We start from the raw sequence: 25,426 nt of genomic DNA, 5'->3' as shown, positions 1-25,426 counted from the left end.
CGAAAAATATGCCCTCTCTATATATCATTTTCATTCCGACCATGTCCGATCCTAATAGGATCATAATATGGACCTCCACAAAGTAGAAGTTTGTATTAACAGATTTTGTTTTTACGAGAAATGGATGTCAGCCACTTGCTCAACCTATTAGGTCCATACCCTGACTCACACACAAATTGAAAAACAATATGTGTACTTTCCAGACCCAGGGTTCGAACCTGGGACCCACGGCGTTATACCTCTATTACATCGCAAACCCTTGTCTGCTTCCTTATCTACTCATTCCTCTTTTTGTCCTTTCGCGTTATGCCCAGCATGCACCTCTCCATACCACGTTGTGCTACTCTTAGTTTCTGGATCTCTCTTTTACTTACGGTCTATCTTTCACACGCATATGTGATCACGGGAAGCACACACAGGTTGAACACTTTGCGCGTTAGGCACAGTGGAAGGTCACTTTTGAAGACATTATTCGGGCGGCCAAAAGCACTCCAGCCCAGCTTTACTCGGCGAACAATTTCATCAAATATACATCCATCAATAGACACTTGTTGTCTCAGATAGATGTAGCCTTTCACCTGTTCGAGCTGAGTGGCATTGACGATGATCTCTTTTTGGCCCGCAAAGCAGTTGAACATGACCTTCATAGTCCAACGCTTAAGCCGCACGGCCACCGTGGGTGTAATTATTATCATTTCTTTCATTATTTATCTATTATCATTACTCTGAGTATATTATATACCTAACAAATTTTGTTATTTTTGCAGGTTTCTTCTAAATTTGCGGTTCGTTGGACATATTTAAAGGCTTAATAAAATGGCGAATTCAGAAAATACGACACATATTAACGATTTGCCTTTGGAAATGTTGACTGAAATATTCACCTACATACCCTTTGTGTCTATTCTTGAAGTAGCTAAGGTTTGTAGGTCCTGGAGAGAAGTCTCCGGGAGTCAGCGAATATGGAATCAGTTCCGAACTGTCATGGATTCCACGAACGAGGAGACATTCTCAACATCAGTTAAAAGGTTTAAAGAAATATTTGACCGTATACGAGTCATTGAATTTAGATATCTTAAAAAAGCTACACACCTGGAATACGTAATAGCCAATTGCCCCAACATCAATAGACTTATTATTACAAAGAGTGAGATTGATGTAAAAATGATTAACAATATTCGTTGTCTGGGCTATTTGGAAGACTTGTTTATATTTGATGAATCTATCGAGAATCCCACGTCAAAATATAATATTAATTTTCGATTTCATCCCCTTTTAAAGGTTTTAACCCTGTTTGTTAATTTCGGTTTGAAAACTTCAACACAAATGAATTTATTGAAAAATACAAAAAATCGTTAAAGATACACTGAATAGCCTTAATTTTACCTGGAATATCATTTGGAAAACGTTTTTGTAACGTATCTGTTTTTAACCCTAGCGATAGGTAGGGGGGCCGACAATAATCCTGGCCTAGGGGCCCGCTTCAGGATGTGGGGGTCATGCGTATCCTAATACGTTTATTATATATATATTTTCATTTTATCGTTCAGCAGTGTTGCTGCGGTGCTCGCCGGCGGCGCAACCTAATATTTTATTTTATTATTGTTCACTAGTTCTTCTACAGTGCATCAAAATGTTCTTCTGTAGAAAAGTAAAATTGTTTCAATCCTTTGGATTCGGTTAATTTCACAAATTTTCTTTAAAATTTGGAAAACCAGCATGTAGAGATTCAGAAGCCAAGAAAGAAAGCAAAGCATGTTCCATGTTTAATAATTTTAGCCGTTAGGGCTTAAGTATTGTTTTTTTCTCTTACTTGCAGTTACTTGTCACTTACAGTTCGGTGCCGACACGTTCTTCATTATAGCTGACGCTCATGTACCTTAATTTATTAAAACTCCACGTCATGTATTATTTTCTTTATTGTCTATGTACCTATTTGTTTTGTCAATTTATCGGCATTTCCTGAAATGAGCACTCTTTTCTCGTTGAAAGTGTCAAAGACTCGAGGTGACTGTTCAAAACCAAATGTACTATAGGGGGTATAGCCCAGGGGTCCGTAGTAGGGAATCCAATCCCGAGCCAAATTTTTGATCCCGGGATTGGCATTTTTTCGATTACTTATATTAAAAAACATTCATAAAATCGGCCAAAAATTAATAAATAAATAATTTATACTATTTAAGACATGTATTGTTAATATTGTGCATGTTCAATCTTGGAAATACACAGGTGCAATGGAGTATATGGAAATAATATTGTAATATAAATAATAATGTGAGAGTAAAACAATTCAACAAAAAACAAGTTCAATTAAAATAAAAAATAACATATTGTGTTGACAATAAAAATACAAGCTAACATGAAGTGTTAGTTTTTTTAGTTTTTTCTGATGTTGTTACGATTGCTTAAGGCAGCAAAAAATGATTATTTATTTTCCGGTGATTCCCCTTGTGATCAGTGGGTCTCCAAAATAGAATTTTTTGGTAGAAACGTCTAACTAAATGTTTCTTGATTTATTTATTCTATTTCTCAAATTCATATCACGAAAGTGTAAAGCATTGTTTTTTTTTACAATTTTTCTCATTGTTATTAATTTATGTGAAAAAATAAAATGAATTGGTAACACATGGGTAATAAATCAAAATTCATTCAAACTCAGTATTTTTTCTAAATATTTTCGTTTTTATTTTATTTTCCATAAAAATTAATAAAAAAATCAATTCCGAAAGTTACGGGATTATGTTTATCAATCCCGGGATTCATAGGTATCGAAAATAGCTCTGGATCCCGGAATTGGAATCCCTATTCCGGAGCCTGAAGAATAAATTGAAAACATGATAAAAATAACTAAAGACAGGATGAAGCTGCCTTCAGTCAAGCCTGACAAAAAAGGATATATACCTACTGTTATTGAAACACGACCAATAGTCAAACACATCAAATTTGTAGAGCGAGATATAAGGAGTTTCGAGGTACATTATTTTACTAAGTTGTTATGTTTATAACTTGAGTGTGCGTAATACAAACTACAATCATTCAAACATATTATGTTATTAGCTTTCGGTACCTATTTAAGTAAATGTATTATATTAATTAGGCATGTGTGTTGTGTTTTTTGACAAACCTCCCCCCACCCAGTGACGTCCCTTTGCAAAGTGCCGCCCTTAAGTAGGCTGAGAATCCCAGAGCGTTGGAGCAGAAGCACTGGAGCAATGGGATTTTACCCGGAGCCGGACCACCGAAAATTTGTAGTGCTTCGAATGTTTTTTTATTATTAAATTTTCGTCCTAAAATCCAATGAAAATAGTATATATTTTGACACTTTGCGGCACTGGAATTATTTGAAATATGGCAACACTGCCGAGTGGTAAACATCACTTTTTTGACAATAAATTAAATATGGAAAATAATGAAAGACGATTTGCTGTCGTAATTTTGTTTAATAGAATTAATAGGTAAGTAATGAAAATGACGGAAGAGCCCGCCGTTCAAATATAATTTAGTATAAAAAGGACCTCGGCGTCGTAACTACGTCAATTTAAATCGATCTTTTCGCAAAAATCACTAATCATCGGAGATTTTATTTCAAGAAATATTATTATTATTACTGATAATTTCTGCCGCGCGGAGAATTATTATTATTTTATGAACACCTGCGACATGAAGCCGATCAGAAAACAGGGCTGTCAAAATAATATTAAGCATTCATATTTTTTAAATGTTAATTTCATCATGGTTTTTAATCAAACCTGTGCAAGTACGTACTGATAACTTGGGTGGATTTTGTAGCAAACATACTATTGATATATATACGGGTATATTATTATTATAACCCAATTCAAATTGAACATAGGTTGATACTCAAATACTATTATAGTATGTTTATGATTTCGAGAAAATAATACGATGGTATAATTAATCCATATCAATTATTTGAAAACATTACATTCGCACTTTGCACAAAATTACAAACACATTCGAAGTTTGCCGCACACGTACAGACCACGTGATATTTGTCGCTTTTCAAAATGGCGAATTTGATTACCAGATTTTACTGCGATGAATCAGTATGTTCCTTTTTGTCTTTTTTTATTCGTAGGTTTGTTTACTATGTACACCGAGAAATTTCCAATTATAAACTCGGAAACGATTTTTACAGAAGAGTTTTGGAATATAATGCAACCAAAACTGGAAAAAATTCTATCATGGGTGTTGACTTCCTGAATTAGCTAACCCCAGGTCCATGCCACTACGCGAACCACAGTGGATATTAAGCCATTTCCACACTGGCAACAAGTTGCTGGCAACCTCATTAAATTTTACGATACTTACCATAATTGCTTAAGAAATTTTACAATAATTATCGTAAAATCTAACGAGGTTGCCAGCAAATTAACTTGTTGCCAGTGTGGACCCGGCATTAGATGCACAAAACTTAAATAATATATATTATAAATAAAAATTTAAAATTATAAATATATATTATGATTTATGTCTTCGACAGCCCTGATGAAATGAATGTGAAATATGAGTCGGATCAGTCACAGAGCAAATTTATTAACACAAACAACTTTGACACGACCTTTTTATATTAACTAGTAGACCAGATATTATGGACCACATGTTAAAAAATCATATTTTCAATTCTCAAGGCCAATTCTGTAGAACGTCCTCTTAAGACTAGGTGTATATTTTTTTAACATTTATATATGTACATATAATAATTATTAAAACTTTTTACCCGGAGCAAGTAGTATTAGGTCCCGGAGCGTTCCGGTGGACTCTGATCCATTTCGAGCGCTGGGAAAATTATATCGGTAGGTACAGACTGGTTAACTACATATCGATGGCCTAATGTTATTATCCCGTTAGTAAAAAAACTTTTTATAAATTGTGCAGGAAGATAAAAACTAAATATTTAATATCCCATAGGTATCTGACTGTTAATTAATAGTTCATACATGTTGTAACTACATAGCATGCCAATAACTAGTAATGTAAAAAGTGGTAAAGAAAAACACATAACGCCTAATATAATGATAACATCCAATAAAATGTAAATTATTTTAAGATAAAGATCCAAATTAAAATAATTCGAAAATGACATTTTGAAGCTGAACTCAACACACGTCGTGCAACACGCTTGACAGCTTAGAGGCAAGATACGGGCTATGACAGGTTTATTCCTGCAATGTTCAGATATGGAAAATTAATAAAATTATTATAATTTTTGATAGAATAACTAAAGATATGGGAATATCGCAGTTGACAACGTTTTTATTAGCTCGTATTCTTTTTTTTTACCCTATGTTTCATCTGATGACAAAGGTGTGGGAAGCAGAGCGCTGCCCAAGGGACTGGGTGAACGGTGAAATCATCACACTTCTTAAAAAAGGTGACCCTCTAAGCTGCGACAATTACCGAGGCATTAGGCTTCTCAGTGTTCCGGGAAAGATTTTGGCAAACATCCTCTTGATGACAATAAGGGACCCAATAATGCACGTCCTTAGGAAAAACCAAGCCGGGTTTCTACCTGGTCGAGCGTGTGCAGACCAAATCCACAACCTTCGATATCTTCTTCAGCAGTTGTTGAGTTGAACAGTCCGATGGCTTGCTGCTTTGTGGATTATGAGAAAGCTTTCGACAGTCCGCACCGCCCCTCCATCTGGATGATACTGGGAGCATACGGGATCCCTCCCAAGATCATTAGCGATCGGTAGCGAATCATGGCACCTTACGAAGGCTCAGAGCAACCGTATACTGAGCTTTGAGAACTGATGTTTGCGACGAATACTGGGTGTACGGTGGTATGACTTTAGGACCAACGAGGAGATAAGAGAACGTACCAAGCAGCCTCTCATCACGCTGAAAGTGAAGAGGCGATGTTGGACCTGGCTCGACCACGTGCTGCGGATGCCAGAAGAGAACTTTAACCTGGCTTGCCTGTTCTTCAAGCCGACCGGATTCCGGCGTCCTGGATGGCCGCTAAATACAATCTACAGAGTGTATACGGCGAAGTTACGGGATGCTGGTTTGACTTGGAACGAAGCAAGAAGACTGGCGAGCGACAGGGATTTTTAGAGGCGCCACGTGGTGTCCATATGCTCCAGCTAAGGGGCGGATATGGGCAAAGAAGAAGATTCATTTTTGTCTAGTACAAATCTCGCAACGATTTTTAACTAACTTCTCGACTAGCTAGCCATTTGAAACTTTTAGGATATATCAGAACACGATGCCAATGCATTCTTTTAATACTTTTAGCCATCTTTAGCAGAATTGAATTCATTTTCAGTTAATTCTGTTTTGTATGGAAAGTTATTTCAGAAAAATCCGTAAAAAGTAAAAGACTATTATTGGTTGCTAAGCGGGTGGTCCTAGCTACAAAATTATTAATATATACCCGCGTTACTATGTTTTTGTGATGTCGCACACAAAAAAGAAATTACATCGGATCTCATTTAAATAGTTTCTTAACAGAATGCGACGTTTTGTGTCTTTTGAGCTGATTAGATACTATACACGAATAATCACATTGATTACATTCAAATGGTTTTTCTCCAGAATGTATAATTTTCTGTGATTTAAGTTTATCAGAAAGCGCACTTGCGAAATCACATTCATTACATTTAAATGGCTTTTCACCAGAATGCGTCATTTTGTGTCTTTTCATTTGAGAAGATTTGAAACATGAGTAATTACACTGGTCACATTTAAATGGCTTTTCACTACAATGAGTCATTTTGTGTCTTTTAAGGTAATCAGAAGCGCACATGAGAAATCACATTGATTACATTTGAATGGCTTTGGAATGAGTCATTTCGTGTTTTTTCATATTAATAGATGATATACATGCGTAATTACATTGATCACATCGTAATGGCTTTTCCCCAGAATGAATCATTTTGTGTTTTTTTATATTGCCAGATGTTCTACATGAGTAATTACACTGATCACATTTAAATGGCTTTTCACCTGAATGCGCCATTTTGTGTATTTTCAATGCACAAGATGATATACAAGCGTAATTACATTGGTCACACTGATATGGCTTTTCACCTGAATGTGTCATTTTGTGTGATTTAAGTTGACCAGATCGTACACTTGAGTAATTACACTGATCACATTTAAATGGCTTTTCACCAGAATGTGTCATTTTGTGTATTTTCATGTCACGAGATTCTATACAAGCGTAATTACATTGGTCACACTGATATGGCTTTTCACCTGAAAGAGTCATTTTGTGTGATTTAAAATGATCAGATCGTGCACTTGAGTAATCACACTGATCACATTTAAATGGCTTTTCACCAGAATGCGTCATTTTGTGTATTTTCAATCCACCAGATGATATACAAGCGTAATTACATTGGTCACACTGATATGGCTTTTCACCTGAATGAGTCATTTTGTGTAATTTAAGTTGGCCAAATCGTACACTTGAGTAATTACACTGATCACATTTAAATGGCTTTTCACCAGAATGAGTCATTTTGTGTATTTTCATGTCACGAGATTCTATACAAGCGTAATTACATTGGTCACACTGATATGGCTTTTCACCTGAATGAGTCATTTTGTGTAATTTAAGTTTATCAGATCGTGCATTTGAGTAATTACACTGATCACATTTAAATGACTTTTCACTAGAATGCACCATTTTGTGTATTTTCTTAGAATTAGATCTGACGTGGAAGTAACTGGTAGGTTTTAATAGGCCCACACCCTTGTCTTTTTTCTTCATTATTGGAATATTATGAACGGCTTTGTGAAGTTTTAATAAATATAAAGATGAAAAAAAATCAAAACAAATACTGCATACAAAATTTTTGATATGAAACAGTTTCTTCTCTATCTTTAGATTAGCTACTAATAATTTTGGATCTGTGACAGTAGATTGTAATTTATTACATTTAGCAGTGTGACTGACGGCGTCTGTATAAGTAATGGATGTAAAATATATCAGGAGTTCTTTCTTGATGTCTTCTTCGTCAATCTGTATTTCATCGTATGCCTCTTGTAATTCTGAGATTTTCCTTGACAATGTGAAGCTAGTAGTGTCGGTCAATGCAGAAGTTGCAGGAATCAACTAAAAGAACATGGAATGTTACAATTGAATAGTGAAACACGGAAGGCCTGAACAAAAACGATGCATAAGTGCGAGTGAGAAAGTATTCGGCACCCTTATAATCTCTGCGACACGCGCTAGAGTAAGATAAAAGGTTTACAGATGTGTGAGATGATTTGCTGTGGTGTCGCCGCCAAATTTTAGCTTGTTGCTTAACTAAGCGTCGATAACCTGCGAGCACGTGTTGCTAAAATTGATATTTGTTGTGTTAAACATAAAGTCAGTGGTAAATATTTTTAGTTAATTAAGTAAGTAGAAGAGATGGCTCTGTATGTTGTCTTAAAATGTGGTAGCCGTACTGATAAGCAAGAAGTATTACGTTTCATAGGTATGTTGATACATGTTCGTGATGATTTATTCGTATATTATTATATATTTTAACATCAGTGATCTAGTGTTTCTTTAAAATAACTTAAATTATGGATATCTTTACCTAATTGTTGCATTTTGACCACTTAAAAATACTATATAACGTAAAAAAATATATTTTAATTCTGAGCATCTAGTGCGAGCACTAGCGAAATGGTCTATGGTCTCAAACATTTGTGTACGAATGCGTTCGCTCGCCCACAAACGAAACGCACGGCACGCAGCTTCATTTAGTAATGCAATGGGTGGCGTCTAGATGTATATATTATAGTCTAAGGAAACACGTATTTAAAAAAAATCAGTGTGTACTCATGTACGCGCGTTAGAAGTTATACTTTTTTGGCGTAACAAAACAAAAACAAAACTTGTGATAACCTAGATTCTTCGACCAGCTCTTAATTGGTATCTTGTTAAATTACACACTCAAGAAAAAGGACCGCTTATTGGAACGCTGTTGGTTTATTTCTATACACTTTAACTTATATTACTAAATTATATAATGGTTTCTCGTTGTTTTCATATTTAAAATACCAACTGTCTGACGTTTAATCGTTTGTTTACGTTTGTGTACTTGATAGAAATAATACTGAAATGTAATTTTGACATTCATATTGATTTCCATATTAACGCAGGTATATATTAATATTTTGGTTGCTAGGACCCCAGACCCCTAGCAACGAATAATATTGGATTGGATTACGGATTTCTTCCGAAATAACTTTTCATACAAAACAGAATTAACTGAAAATGAATTCAAATCTACTTAAAGATTGCTAAAAGTATTAAAAAAATGCATTTGCATCGTGTTTTGATAATATATTCTAAAAGTTTCAAATGTCTAGCTAGTCGGGAAGTTAGTTAAAAATCGATTGCAAGATTTGTACCGGATAAACAACCACTGTGCAAATAAGAATACGACCTAATAAAAACGTTGTAAAAAGACTCATTAGCTCTGGGGAGTTCATAAACATAATAAAAAGGCCCCTTTATTCGAATACAAAAGCCTCCTATATTATATCGAGCGCAACACCGGTATCCCGTCTATCCAATAAAATATTCATGGCCAATAATATAAAAATAATAACCAATCAAGGATTTTGAATCTATTACGATTGTATTTATTTAAGATGGTACTTCAGCGAAACGGCAAATAATTTTCAACAGTAGGTGCGACGAAATTTTGGACTCCCTGGCAATCGGAGAGCGAACGTCGAGCTGTGAACACGTCAATTTGTTTCATGATGGCGACGGGGGTATTAACTCTTAAATCGTGTAAAGATGACTAAAAAACGTTACCCATTTACTTGAAAAAGAAAACATGATAATGAATATGTTATTATTGTTACTAATCAATGACATTGATATAGACGAAGCATCTGGAAAAAAATTGACACTCACTTTTTTGTCGGTTCTGCTGAATGGCATAATACATGTGTTAATATCAATATCGCTCGCTCAAATGAACATTGACACTAGAAACACTGTTCTAACGCCACTACAATAAAGGTGATATTGCTATAAATTCCCGATGCGTTAATGGACATTGCGTGACGTCTACCTATACATGTGCGAATGTCGCTATGCGCGAATTTACTTGCTTGCTACTGTACTGAGTGCGTTGTCCATTAATAATGCCATTGTTACTAATAGAACATTAAATGGACGCATGTTGGATTTATATGACAAATTATATTTCGTTCGGCACGCGTCATTAGCACAATCCACGCATCGCCTAGCCACGATCTTTATAGACCATGCCTCAACTGAGGTATAGCCTTAATATAATATCTAAATTCATAGAATATGACGTTTAACCTGATTGATTGGGTTGCATTCTGATTCCGAATATGAGCAACTGGGTTTAGGATCTTCAAAGCCGAATTGACGTATTGTATTTTTAATATATACATTGTTGCAGTCAAAGAGATTGGACTCCTCCCCTCAATCTCTTTGGTTGCAGTCAAAGAGATTTTGGTTGCAGTCAATTACTTGCTGACAATTAGTCTCACATTTTACTGTGGATAGGTCCGTTGAAGGAATCTGAAAAACAATAAAAATATCTATATTATTAGAGCGGAATGCAGAAACATTTGTCATAACTAAAATTTCCTTAGCAGAAAACACTATGCAGAAACACTGTCCTTAGTTAAGATCATTTTTGTTGAAAATAATACCATATTTAAAAATTCAAGCCGAAAAGGATGACTTAACTATAGACAATCCTGAGTATAGAGTTAAGGAATCCTTAACCATAGACTACTTTTGTTATGAACACGCCCCCTTCTGTATTACCATTTACCACTGACAGCTGCTGTCAAAATAAATTCGCATGTCTATAACACAGTCCATACACTCAAATTCATTTGACAATGTATCTCAATATGGATATTGATAGTGTTAATTCGTTTGGCATGTACTTGCAGAATATTATTTTATTTTTATACGCCAGCCCGCAGAAATACAAAATACCAGATGAAGAATGACACTTGATGCTAGTGTTACCATGTCAAAAAAAAATCTTGTGGTGCCTGTGGAATCACGTATAATGACTTATAACGGAAACATAAGAGTATTATAATTAAATATTAATATGTATTTATAGTTATTGCATTTATAAAATGCAGTTGTCATATTTGTGTCATCGTTTAACGATTATAAAATAATTTACCAAATTTACCTAACGAGAATTTTTAAATATGGTATTATTTTCAATAAAAATGATCTTAACCAAGGACAGTGTTTCTGCATAGTGTTTTCTGCTAAGGAAATTTTAGTTATGACAAATGTTTCTGCATTCCGCTCTTAGGTTACAAAATACACAATATTTTGAAGATGTTTGGGACATTATTGTACTGCCTTATTAAATTTATCGTCAGCAGTGTTTTCATTCGCTTTTAACCACGTCATCGTAGTTTGTTTACCCTCACGAGAATACTGAAAAAAATCGGCGTGCGTACTTATGTACGCGCGTTAGAAGTTATAATTCTTTGGCGTAACAAAACAAAAACAAACTTGTGATAAACTAGATTCTTTGACTAGCTCTTAATTATCTTATTAAATTACACACTCAAGAAAAAGGACCGCTTATTGGAACGCCGTTGGTTTATTTCTATACACTTTAACTTATATTACTAAATTATATAATGGTTTCTCGTTGTTTTTATTTTCAAAGTACCAACAGTCATTCTGACGTTTAATAGTTTGTTTACGTAAGGAATTGCAAATGGCCGACAATAATAAATTCGCTGCCTAGGCAACGGAACAATTCTAAACTATAATATTATACTGTATAATCGTCACGATTGCAGTATCATACTGTGGCGTAAAGGTAGTGCGTTCGCATGATAACCGAACAATCTGTGGTTCGAATCCAATCGATTACATTTTTTTTTTCGTGTGAAAAAATAAAGTATGTGTTACATGTCACACGCCAAAAATACACTCTGATCTGATTTCCCAAACGCGTCAAAAGAAGTATAACTTCAAAAAGACGATACTGAAACTAAAATTCCAGCCAGTGCCTATCTAGCTAATGTATTTCAATGGCGGCTCGCTCGAGGCAAGACTGGAATCTCAGTTTCTAACCGTTCGCTACTAAACTGAAGAGACGCGGCATGCTAGTCACTCAGTTTCCAGTTGCCCATAAAACAGTGGTGCTAATATCAGTAGATTTGATGAAAAATCGTATTTTCTTACCAAAATAATTGCTACCACTGAACTGAAAAGCAATAACAAGCCAAGACGTCAAAAGTTAAGATGGGCGAACCGATTTTTAATTTAAAATGTGTGGCAAAAGTTGAGAAATACTCCTGCCTGTATATTATAACAGGCTGCCAGAATATTCCTGGAAAGATATTACGGAAACAGCTTGAAAACAAGTAGGAAAGACATTGGTTTTGACACAGCGCCATCTTTAGATTAATAAAGCCTGAGCATATCTTTTTGCACAAGCAACGAGTGGTCCAATGTTCAGCTGTCAAAATCAGATCCCAGGTTGCTTGACATATTGATTCGCCCTTTCTCGTTTCAAATTGAATTATAAAGTAATTCTCAAATCAAATAAGTAAGTACCTATATTAACTAAGTACCAGTGTTATTTATAAATAATATAGGTACATTCCTGTTATTCATTAGCTGTCAAAGTCAGACTAGTCCTTTCACACTAAAACCGGTGGTAATATCGATTTCCAAAAAAATACCTAGCATTGATTTATGCATTACATTTGTAGAAGATGTGTTAATGCTAGTGTATTATTTATCATGTAACTCATCTAAGTATCTCCTATATATTATTATCCTAAGAGATTTTGGAAAATACGTCAACTTTTTTATTTAAATACCACTTTGTTGATTATTAAAGGAATTCACTTCAATTTTTGGAGTCCCGAATCTACTTCCATTTGAATCGGGCACAATCTGATAAAACTCGACACAATCACAGATACTATCGTTTTTAAATCGCGTTTTACATCCGTCACCATACATTTTCGCATCTTGCTGTCCGTGTACCTCAAATTGATTATAATGTCGTTTAATACTTTCTATATAATCAATATTGCAAAATATCTAAATTAATATTCCACAAAATTATTCAAATCTGTAAGTAGCACATTGGCGTATTCTTGAGTTTTAACACCAAATAAATACATATTTCCTCACTAATTATTACGAAAATATAATCTAAAACCATGTCACTGCTTTTTATCTGTCAAACTAAAAGACTGATGATTGGTATTAGTTTTCTTTTGCGAACGTTTTCATTTGACGTGTCAGAATTCAAATTTATAATTTGCAGAATTAATCGAAAAATGTGGCATTTCTATTAGCAGCCATAAATAATCAATTTCAATCGAGACATTTTTAGTGTAAGATGAGTTTTCTATTAATTAATAACAAATTTGTTTTTTTTAATACTTTTTTGTGGCTGTTTACGCACTATTTTTTTTATTGAATAATTACCTAGGCTACTAAATTCCATAGATATAGTCATATTAAGTTGCCATTGCAAACAATGAAAGAAATTAATACGAATTGTTATAGTTAACAAAATGTGTGATATTGTATAATATCTACCTATTTTTATTATCCCTATAATCATCAATCTTGACCTATCCACTGCTGGATGAAGGCTTCCTCAGCCTTATTCTACTCCTTACTTACACATGAATTATTATATTTATCAAAATCAGTGATATTATACTATCTGCCTATCTATATTTATAATGCCATTGTTATCACGATCCTTAATAAATCCACTGCTGGATGACGACCTCTCTACGTTGATTGTATTATTGACAGTCTTGAATTTCATCATCATCAATCCACTGCTGGATGAAGGGTTCCGCAACGTGATTCTACGACTATCGGTTTAACGAATTTGTGATAATTATACCTATTTCAATCATCTTTATCATTATCGACCTGAACTAATATACTGCTGGATAAAGGCCTCCTATAGCCTGATTATACTCCTTTCTGTCATATGAATTGCTGTATTTATCAAAATCGGTGATATTATATTTATCTACATAGTCATATCGTCATCATCATCAACCACAATCAATCCACTGCTGGATGAGTTCCGCAACCTGATTCTACTACTATAGGTTTAACGAATTTGTGATATTATACTTATTTCTATCGTCCTTATCATCATCAACCTGAACCAATCCACTGCTGGATAAAGGCTTCCTTAGCCTGATTCTACTCCTTTATGTCATTTGAATTGCTATATTTATCAAAATTGGTGATATTATATTATATCTATTTATATTGCCATTAGCATCATGAGCCTAAATCAATCCACTGATGGATGACGGCCTTTCTTATTTGTTTGTATTTCTGTCGGTCATATGAATTGCTATATTTATCAAAATTGCTGATATTATATTTACCCATTCATAATATCGTCATTATCATCATCGACCAAGATCAATCCACTGCTGGATGAAGGTTATCCCAACCTAATTCTACTCTTCTTAGTCATATAAACTGTTATATTTTTTTTAAATTTGTGATTTTATATACCTTCTTATTTATATCGTCATTATCGTCATCAATCCACTGCTGGATGAAAGCCTCTTTAAGCTGATTCCACATTTTTAGGTTTTATGAATTCCTATTATTATCAAAATTGGTCTATTCCTCTCGGATATAATATGTATTGTTTTCTTATTTATCAAAATTTGTCTCGATATAAATGTCCCGCTCAGGGAAACTATATTAGTTAAGGTCAATTTTGAATTAAAAATTTGATTTTTAAATATTATTCTATGGCTGCAAGCATTTATTTTTTATAGACAATGAAACAAAACAATGTTTAAATTTGTTTTTAATGCCACTTACCTTTTTCTATTATGTAAATGGGACCCGAAAGAGATTAATATTTGGATATATTGGATCGCTTTTAATGATAATCACATAATATTGCTGTATATTCGAATGAATGAGATGAATAATTATTTATCATATATAAATGCACACACCTACACATATATTGTATTAAAATTAAGATGGCAGTGGTAGCAATCGGCGATTGCCAGCTGTTCTACTAGGCATAGCAGCCTGAAGTGGTGTCATGAGATATTGTGAAGGCCTGACTCCAGAATAGACTATGCATTACTCACAAATTTGTATTGGCAGTGACGACATGCAAATCGTAAAACTGACAAATCAGCGAAATGTCTGACGTACCTAAATGAAAATCCATCCCGAAGGGAAAATTATGGCGCCGTCTATACATACTTTACAATTATATTATAATCCAACACCATGTCATTATGACGAAAAGCTGTCTGCAAGACTTAGCGAGACAGACTGGCGAGAGCCAGCTGGCTCAGCTAGTAAATATAAATAATCTGAAAGAAATCTGAAACTAAGAATACTCCGACAAGCGAACACGACAGACGCGTCAGTATGAGCACTCTATAGAGAACAATGACAGGTCATCTATAGACAATGGAAGGGCGTGGGAAATGTAGGACCAGTCGTGAATGTTTCAATGTCAAGTTCAAGTCGGCAATGGTTTGACAGTTTGAGGCTATGAGACTTTGTTTGCAAGTGGGTTTCAGTGGGTGATCGGTTTATGAGTTCAATCAGCAGTTTTATGTCCATTTTGCTTAGGTACAGTGTTGCCATGTCTACTGAAATTTCAGTAGATCTACTGAAATTTTGGTCAGGAAAAGAAGAAATTATGACATTTGAGATGAATGAAAGTCACTTTTTACATGATTTTTTAAAAGACACTTTTGATATTATGTCAGTGTTGTCAACTAAAATTTTCAAAATTTAGTAGATTTTTTGATTTTTTCTTCAAAATATCAGTAGATTGACAAAAATATATGAAAGTCAACGATGGTGTTTGGTGAAAGCGTGCTTATTGACATAATCTTATTCTCACAAGTGTCTTTTAAAAAACCATGTAAAAGGTGACTTTTATTCATCATTAAATATGGGGGCCCGGGCTCAGGAGGGGCCCGGCGAGGCGAGACGACCGGATAAATAAGATAAACACAGATCACAAATTTGCTTCACTAGTAAAAAAGTCGCCTGCGGCGCTATGTTTTTTCAATTATATTATTTTTAAATTATTTGGTTGTATGATACAATTTTTATTTGCTTATCAATACTCAACAACTCCATAATTTAAATGGAAGTATTAAAACATAGGTAGGTACCTACACATTAATTTTACCGCGTACACCATTTGGAAAACGCTACCGTAGAGCGTCACACTGCTTTTATCCTTAGCGATAAATAGGGGGGCCCGCCACAGATCCTAGCCTGGGCGCCCGCTTCAGGATGTAGGGGCCATGGCCCATACAACACATTTTCTTAGATATTGGAGTCATGAAAGGATGATAAGAATAGTGTAAAAAAATGGAGCGGCATATTGGCGCTGCTTAGGGGCGGCATTTTGTCTAGGGACGTCACTGATAGTTATTATTGATAGTTTAATGTCAGCTTTATGCGAAGCTCCGTTTTCCAGCAATGTTGCGGCAATAGGTAATACAATAATAGCAAGGTAATGCTAAATTATCACCTAGGTACTGTCTTAATATTATTTTATTATAAAAGATTTCTTAATAATATTAGGTACTACCTATGTACTTAGGTACCTACCTACTTATTTGAAAGTTAAACTATTCTTGTATAATTTTCCGTTGTCATGTCACTAAAAAAAAACTTTTAAACCCACGCAGTCAGGTTAACTTAAAAATTAAATATCGCTCTGAATATAGGTGAACAAGCAATTGTGCACTAACGTTCACTACCGACGCACAAGTGTTTACAACTTTTTTTTTTTTTTAATCCAAGTTTAGTGACACAAAGTATCCACCCAAATTGAAATTTTAATAACCCCCTTAATGTGCGTGCACAAACGTTCACCAACGATACACAAATAAACGCACTAGGTAAATGGACCTGAAAATTTAGCATTTCTTTCATCCATCGAGCTTATTTTTTTTCACCCTACTGGCATATTTTTGTGAATAACAGTTTGCAACACTGCCAGTATATTAATTATTAGTCTATGGCTCGGGATTAGTGCAGCCAACTGTACTATAATTATAGTATTTTGGAGGTACTATAATTTTGGTCCGCCTGCTATGTACGATAATATAAAACAGGTATAGTACGCCCAGTATACTATAATTTTGAATATCGGAAGAAATATTATGTAAAAATTACTAAAATTTCGATATTTCCGTTCGATAAATTGGTGCTAAGTACCTACCTACTATAATTTCGCAATATTTGGAGAACTTTGAAAAAAAAAATGCTTGAAAAACGTAAAAAAATCCCCCGACTTTGGTTTAAAATGAAATTTCATGAATTCTTCGGTAGCATTTATGGTCGGAAGAGGTAGATACCTAAATAAAAAGAGGTCTCGGAGTTTCTCAAATTCTCCATTATTGTTTTCAACGGAACAAGTAAACCAAAAACTTATAGAAAAGAATACTCAATTAAATTTTTTCAATTTATTTATTTTACATATTGTGGACATTACAAATTATAATTTTAAGACGTTCACAACATGACATGAAACCGTAGGTATCATAAAGAAAATAGAAAAGCAATAAAAGGGATAAAAATGAAAATATAAAAAGAGAACATAATAATATAAACATACAAACGCAGTGAAAATACAATTATACGTCTATAGCATACTCACCCTCACGCAAGTGGAATATATCAACAACCGAAGCAATTTGGTTGAACATAGTTGTCGCCCTCCCAATTATTAGCATTACCAGTGGCAGGTTGGTTCTGCACCTTGGGAGAATATACAACATATGCTCCCCATTTCTATGATAGATATTAGGGACACACAGGTCAACACTGCACAGAATGGCAGAGTTCTCATTTATACCTCGTATAAGTCGAAAAAAATCGTAGACGTAATATGACAATACGACGTACTATGATAAACGCGTACTATATTTTCCACCCAAATAGTATAATTTTGGAGGCTCTGTACTATAATAAAATTCTACTTTGAAAAGATGGCCACACTGCTCGGAATTTTAATGGTCATTACAAAAGTAATTAGTCAATGGTCATTCGTCCTTACCTAGTCTATGGTCCTTACAAAGTATATTAGTCTATGGTCCTTACAACTTGGTAGTTTGGTGTGATGACACGCGTTTGTGGTTTCCAATTTCAAGAGAGCCGATTTATATTGTTAACAATCCACATTACTGGTAAATCTCAACGATTTTTCCTGCCAAGGCTTCAAAATACACGTAAGTACATCCATTACGATGCTACATTTGTATTAAATAATATGATTACCTACATACTATGGCCCGTTTCAGACGGGACACCGGTGTCGCGCTTGATATAATATAGGAGGCCTTTGTATTCGAATAAAGGGCCTTTGTATTATGGTTATGAACGCCCCAGATCTAATGAGTCTACGCATAATTTCGCGTTATAAATTAGAACATAAAACTGGCTGAGGTAATAAAGACAAGTGTATCGGCGGCTTGAGAATGTAGAGGCTGACGGAAAAGTGTACCGGACACGCGTTGACTCATTAGCTCTGGGGCGTTCATAAACATAATACAAAGGCCCTTTATTCAAATACAAAGGCCTCTTATATTATATCGACCTATTGCCCACTGAAGAAGAAAGCCGATACATTACACGACTGGTCCTTCTTTTCGTCCCCTCCCGTTGTCTATGGATGTCCTGTCATTGTCTATAGAGTGCTCATAATGACGCATCTGTCTTGTTCACTTGTTGGAGTATTCTTTCAGATTATTTTAACGTATCTTGGAGACCTTGGAGTTCATCTGATTTAGTGGTTATATTAATAATTGGAAGTGACGATCAAAGTACGTATACTTATTCTATGTATAATAATATCATAATACACTAGGACGTTTGTCAATGTGACAGTCGATTCTAAACGACAATAACTAATAACTTATTTATACTCTTCAGTCATTATAGAATACCAAACTCTGCTTGCAAGTACGTTATCAATTAAGAATATGGCAGTTGACCATTAAAAAAGTTGTGCTCAGGCTTTATTAATCTAAAGATGGCGGTGATCAAATGCGACACCGGTGTCCCGTCTGAAACGGGCCTATGTCGTCCAAAGTATATTATTATTCAGTGACGTCATTTCTTAATCCACATAAAAGACATTAGTAGGTGCAGAAGACAACTATAATAGTCTTTGGTGTTTATTTATTTTTATTAGTCACATATAATATTTTACAGTGTTAATAATAAGTATGGTTCCATAATGTTGTCGAATTGAATATCTACTCCGCTATGTGTGTTTTCGCAGAATTTGCAGAATGTTATTGTGACATGTTTAAGAAACATGCCGCCTGCCGTGTGGAGTCGATAATAATAATTTATATTTGCCCAATGACATTAATATGGACGAAGCATCTGGAAAATGATATTACAGAAGAAATCAACAAGAGATGCGAATAAATGCTACTTTGGTCTGTTAAGACATTTTAAGTCCCGCTTACTACCTCGCCGAACTAAAAGCACTCTTTACAAGACACTTATAAAGCCAGTGCTCACCTACGGATCGGAAACCTGAACATTAACTCTGCAAAATAAACGAGCCCTGAACATCTTTGAAAGAAAAATTCTCCGCCGTATATATGGACCGATCAGGGATGGCACCAATTGAAGGAGAAGATATAATGCTGAGCTCTACGGGCTGTACGAAGATTGCAGCGCAGTTCAATCAATTAAGATTGGGAGACTGCGATGGCTAGGTCATGTGCACCGTATGAATGACAATGAACCGGCAAAGAGAGTGATGTCCAGCAATCCAATAGGACGTAGAAGAAGAGGGAGGCCAAAGATTCGCTGGTTGGATGGAGCTGCCAGTGACTGCCGTATTCTGGGGGTACCAAATTGGAAAGCGGCCACACTGGATAGGGACAGGTGGAGGGAGCTGTTGGAGGAGGCCAGGACCCACACCGGGTTGTCGCGCTCATGATGATGACGTTTGTCGGGTTTGACGAATGGTTCGGCTCGAACGGGTTCGCTCAAATGAACATTGACACTAGAAACACTGTTCTAACGCCATTACAATAAAGGTGATATTGCTATAAATTCCTGATGCGTGATATCGCATAATGGAAATTGCGTGACGTCTACCTATATGTGGGAATGTCGCTATGCGCGAATTTACTTGCTAGCTACTGTATTGAGTGCGTTGTCCATTAATAATGTCATTGTATTTGCCACGTCAAATAATGGTTGTTTGTTCTGTACCAGCGCCATCTTTAGATTAATAAAGCCTGAGCATATTTATCTTTTAGCACAAGCAACAAATGGTCCATTGTTCAGCTGTCAAAATCTGATCCCAGATTGATTTACATATTGATTCGCCCTTTCTCGTTTCGAATTGAATTATAAAAAATTCTCAAATCAAATACAGGTATTAATAAATTATAAACGTTCCTATTATTCATCAGCTGTCAAAGTTAGACTAGGCATTCATACAAAAACCGGTGGTAATGTCGATTTTCAAAAAATATGTAGCATTGATCTATGCATTACATTTGTAGAAGGTGTGTTAATGATAGTGTATTATTTATCACGTAACTCATATTATGATCTAAGTATAAATAATCTGAAACTACGAATACTCCGACAAGTGAACACGACAGACGCCTCAGTATGAGCACTCTATAGAAAAAATGACAGGTCATCCATAGATAACGGGAGGGGCGTAAAAGGAAGGACCAGTCGTGAATGTTTCGGCTTCTCTTGAGTCGGCAATGTCTGTACTCATGAATCATTCATTACGGCCTTCTTTTAATAAACATGGCGTCTGCCGTGTCGAGTTGATACTATTTTATATTTGCCACGTCAAATATGAAATAATAGATGTTTGCTCTGTACTCAAGAATCATTCATTACGTCCTACTTTTGAAAGGTTTGCATGTAATTTTGTCGGCCTATAGCGTCGTGGGTCCCAGGCTCGAATCCATATTATGCATAATATGTATTGTTTTTCAATTTGTGTTTGAGCACCGCTATCTTTAGATTAATAAAGCCTGAGCATAACTTTTTGCACAAGCAACGAGTGGTCCACTGTCATACTATTTATTGATAACGTACTTGCAAGCAGAGTTTGGTATTCTATAATGACTGAAGAGTATAAATAAGTTATTAGTTATTGTCGTTTAGAATCTACTATCACATTGACAAACATCCTAGTGTATTATGATATTATTATACTTGCACAGAATAAGTTTACTTACGTTGATCATACATTGATGTTACATGTCACACGCCAAAAATACACTCTGATCTGATTTCCCAAACGTGCCAAAAGTATAACTTTAAAAAATATTGATATTTTTTCAGAAGTTTCCACAGAAAACTAGGTAATGGCTGACTGATAATGATGATGATGATGTTCAGTTTATAGCTATTTTTGTCTCGGAATCGTCACATAAAAAGTTGGCAACCCAAACTCTGACTCAAACCATTGCCCACTGAAGAAGGAAGTCGATACATTACACGACTGGTCTTACCTTTTCCGCCTCTCCCGTTGTCTATGGATGACCTGTCATTGCCTATCATTGTCTATAGAGTGCTCATACTGACGCGTCTGTCGTGTTCACTTGTCGGAGTATTCTTAGTTTCAGATTATTTTAAGGTACCTATCTCGGAGACCTTGGAGTTCATCTGATTAAGTGGTTCTGTATTATGTTACTTGGCCTAATAGAATCTCCGACTTGCTTATGTGGCGAATTGCAGGATGCCGATCACATCCTCTGGGAGTGTCCCCATATTATGTCGGTTGAAATGAAAGAGCTTCTCAAGTCGGTCCGACTCTCAGTTGGACTGGTCATTGCGACTTGGTATCTACGAGGGAAAACTTCTCAGCCTTTAAAAAGTTTACGGCGAGTGAAAGGGTCTTTTCACATCGAGAATTTACCGTAATACATTATAATTATCGAAGGAGGAATCACGCACTTTCTAGTGCAAGTCAATCAAGGTCATGGAAAGGTGTTTCTGGGACACTTTACGCCACGGTATACGCTTGCATAACGGGTGTGGAGATGTGGCGGGTGTTGGAGGAAAAGCAAGTCTAAATTTAATGAAAACAATTACGTAGACTGATAACATTTAGTGTAGGTACACTATTTATGTCGGATCCAACCTACCTCCACCTTTCGCCACTGGTACAATATAATATATCTAATCTTTGTTATTTGTGAATTTTAATATTAATTGTCTTCTGTTTTTTTTTTTATAGATTTCTCCGAATTTTGAAGACCTGGAAATCTCCATTCGTAGAAAAAAAGAGTATTGCTACTTATATGGCAAATATGGAACCTTCAGGACATACCATGCATATCAGCGATTTACCACGTGAAATATTGTTTGAAATATTCACATATCTACCGTTTAAGTCTATTATGAACATACGAAAAACATGTTCTGTCTGGAGAGAGCTTTCGGAGAGCCGCGCAATATGGGACCGGTTAAGGATTGTTTTGTTTTGTACTAAAGAGGATACGTTATCGAGTTATGATCATTTATACGAAATTTTCAACTGTATACGATACATTACGTTCAATTTTATTGAGGTGGATGAAATATTTAAATACTTCTTAGACAATTGCCCGAATATCAGTAGATTACATTTGATAGAGTGTGATGTCAGATTAATCAAACGTATCAGATGTCTTGGCGGTTTAGAAAAACTGAAATTGTCAGCAAGCAAAAGCTCCGTGTTGAATTTTGACAATTTTGTTGACATTAATTTTAACTTCCATCCTTTATTGAACACTTTAGAAATATCAAATGTCATCTTCAGTGACGATCAATTTGATGGACTTCTCACGTGTCAAAAGCTTGAACATTTAACAATCAAAGGATTGCACTATTTGTCACAGGAAAACTTTATAAAATTAATACGTCAACAAAAGGACAAATTGAAGACACTGTCTTTCTTTGGCGGAGAGGAATACGATGATAACATTTTGAAGTACATTTCAGAATGTCCGAATATTTCTACTTTAGAGATCACGAATTGTGTTAATCTAACAAGTATCGGTCTGAAATATCTGCAAAAAAACCATAATATACAGGACTTTTCATTGGGAATAAACGATAATTTATCCGCCAGCGATTTGATGAAGTTTTTTAAAAATACCAATTTTGACAAGTTAACGTCCCTCGAAATGAGGCATATTAGAAATGTCACTATGCCATTATTGGAACTTATCGCCAATAAGTATCCTGACATTGAGAGGGTTTGTCTTGCAAATTGTCCATTTTTGAAAAGGGATGATACATTTAAAAAAATCCCAGAATTATTTACAAAGTTAATGTTTTGTTAAAATGTTATTCATCGACCAGGGTCGATTCACTGCCGGATGAAGGTATTTACTAGCCCCTTCCATTCTTATCAGTGAACAGCAACTTCTTTTTGAGATGCGAAATCCGTCATAACACTTTGAGGAATAGAGCTGTCTGATTGGTTAGAAAAGTCAAAACTCACATTATTTTTTGAATTATGTGAGTTTTGACTCCAACAGTGAACTTTGTCAACGATTTTCACATAGTTTAAAGTGACTTCTGATACCCAACTATTTTCTGTGTATAGATTTAATGCATATAGAATCACTTGGCATATTTAACTGAAAAATGACAAAATTGCAAAATGTCAATTTGCTCAATTGTTCACTCCAAAATCACAACGGGAGGACAATTATTATTATGCACAGTTCATCATACCATCGTTGTTTACATGTAAATTGTACCTACGTATTACATTTCACCATATGACAGTTCACCGTAACCTGTCTGACATTTTTAATAGCTACCTACACAATTATTGTAAAAATATCTCTTTGACTATTTTCATATTGTATAATCGGTTGTAAAAACATATTAAAACTTATATCGTTAAACTAACGGTACATAAACACCTAGATTTTTTAATAAAAATATATTTTGTATAAAAACCATTATGTATCATTTTATTAAAATGAATATTTCCATTCCTTAAGGGAGAGAGGCATGTCAGCAGAGAACCTAGCGGAAAAATACGAAGCTTGCAATTTGAGATTTTTTTTCGATAATTTATAATTTTAACATTAAAAAGATTTTTTATTTTTTTTAAATTCAAAGATAAAATTAAAATTGTAAAAAATGTAATAAAATGTTTATTCGTTGCAGGCTCACATCGTATTATTAGATCATATTTATTATTAAAAGTTAGTTTATTAAGCTTTCAATTTTTCGTCGTGTAGATTTTTGACTAATTCGTTTAACTATTTTTTATATTTAAATAAGTATTTTAAAAAACATCGATTATTGTCGATATTGACACGCAATATTGTCTGTTGAAGTAGGTATGGCATTTAAATTAGATTTAGTGTTATTTAGTAATGTATCCATACAACACATTTCTTAGATATAAGTGTCATGAAAAGATGATAAAAAATGGGGCGGCATTTTGGCACTGCTTAGGGGCGGCATTTTGTCTAGGGACGTCACTGCATACCATTCATTTCTTATGTGACAGATGGGACGATAAATACAGTAAAGTTAATAATGATACATAGTGGTTAAAAACAATACCAATGGGAAGATTGCTGATGTAAATGTTCGCTTTTCGACAATTTAAAAATACATAAAACATCAGATCAAAGTGATCCAGTGGGTATGATTTCGGTCACAACGTACGTAAACAATTCACCGCAGACACTTATTCGTGCGCCGCAGTACGTGAAACGTAAGTTCGTGTAACGTTTTTTAATCAAAATGACTAGGTAGTTCTTCATTGAAAATTTCACCGTGGAGTATATTTTGTACGTATGCTACAACATGTGGCGAATTTTATGAGATGTCTTTACTAGGTTAGGTTATGGTTAATCTAATTGGAACAGTAGGTACTATTTGCAAACTATCGCCGCATTTTGTAAGATACGTACAAATGTATTCCACGGTGAAATGTTCAACGAAGAACACTCATTTGATAAAATGTTGTACGAACTCATGTTTCACGTACTGCGGCGCACGAATAAGACGTGTCCCACGATGAACTGCATACGTACAACTTACATGTAACCTACATCCTAACCCTGAAGCGGGCTCCTGGGCTAAGATCTTTAGTAGGCCCCTTTATCTATCGCTTAAGTTAATGGCAGTGTTATCCAAATTGTATTCCACGGAGCCCCAGCGTAATTTTTATCTCTCACAGATCTCCACAGTCTTATAGCCAGTCAGTTTAGCTCTGAACTTTTTGATCACCATGTCCTCTATTTTACCACTGTTTCTTAGCTCGTATTCTTGTTTGTCCGGTGGTTGTTTATCCAGTACAAATCTTGCAATCGATTTTAAACTATATTATAATGTTTGAGGCTTTCACGGTTGTTTTTTATCGTGGTAGATTTTTGGGTTTCCACCGTGTGTCCTTCCTTA

General features: G+C 34.9%; 1 long non-coding RNA gene across 1 annotated transcript; it reads left to right on the top strand.

The window, feature by feature from the left end:
* Nucleotides 1–18,106: 18,106 nt before the first annotated feature.
* LOC147077520 (uncharacterized) lies at nucleotides 18,107–23,968 on the top strand. Its single transcript, XR_015069474.1, has 2 exons — nucleotides 18,107–18,240; nucleotides 22,248–23,968. It is a non-coding gene; the product is annotated as an uncharacterized LOC147077520 (long non-coding RNA).
* Nucleotides 23,969–25,426: the final 1,458 nt, after the last annotated feature.

This window comes from Rhyacophila brunnea, unplaced genomic scaffold (genome assembly GCF_057557595.1).
Source record: "Rhyacophila brunnea isolate RB1 unplaced genomic scaffold, BYU_Rbru_1.0 scaffold_13, whole genome shotgun sequence".
Classification (NCBI taxonomy): Eukaryota; Metazoa; Arthropoda; class Insecta; order Trichoptera; family Rhyacophilidae; genus Rhyacophila; species Rhyacophila brunnea.
This window is presented reverse-complemented; position numbering and strand designations above follow the sequence as displayed.